This window comes from Orcinus orca, chromosome X (genome assembly GCF_937001465.1).
Source record: "Orcinus orca chromosome X, mOrcOrc1.1, whole genome shotgun sequence".
Lineage (NCBI taxonomy): Eukaryota > Metazoa > Chordata > Mammalia > Artiodactyla > Delphinidae > Orcinus > Orcinus orca.
In genome coordinates, this window is record NC_064580.1 from 81,696,632 (window position 1) to 81,697,344 (window position 713).

Below are 713 nucleotides of genomic sequence, written 5' to 3' on the forward strand. Positions count from 1 at the left end.
TACCAGTTTTCTTTTGATTACTACTTAAATGGTATGTCTTTCATCATCTTTTTTACTTTTAAACATCTGTGTCCTTTTATTTAATATAAGTACCCCTTGATTTCCATTTAAAAAACATGTAATTTTTAATCCACTTTGACAATTTTAGTCTTTTAATTAGGACATCAGTTGCATTTAAAATGATTATTGATATATCTGGCTTTTATCTACCATCTTATTATTAGTTTTATATTTAACCCAACTGTTTAATCTTCCTTTTTCTTTTATTCTTTTATATTATATATATATATTTATTATTTTATATTGTATATTATTTTATATATTTATTTATATTATCAAGACATTCTTTTATTCATTTTCTTCCCCCAAATATGAAACATTTCATAAATTTTCATATCATCCTTGAGTACAGACCTTAATAATCTTCTTTGTATCATATTAACTTTAGTATGTGTACTGCTGAAGTGAAAATGGAATTTTTTTTTAAACAAGAAGTTTTACTTCTGTGGAACTTTGTGATTTTAAAAAGTGCACATTACTTTGGAGAGTAAACTACATGCAGAAAAAAATCTAGAACAGTTCACTTTCATGTAAGATATTTGTTCCCGTAAGTAGCCAAACCATAATAGATTATACTGTAGAGACTCAAAGAAAAGTGATGATGTTTTTATGTTCACCATATTTGTAAACAACCTGGTATGTACCCATATGAT

General features: G+C 25.1%; 1 non-coding gene across 1 annotated transcript; it reads right to left on the minus strand.

Moving 5' to 3' along the window:
• Positions 1 to 365: 365 nt before the first annotated feature.
• On the minus strand, positions 366 to 468 carry LOC117196552 (U6 spliceosomal RNA). Its single transcript, XR_004476783.1, has one exon. It is a non-coding gene; the product is annotated as a U6 spliceosomal RNA (small nuclear RNA).
• Positions 469 to 713: the final 245 nt, after the last annotated feature.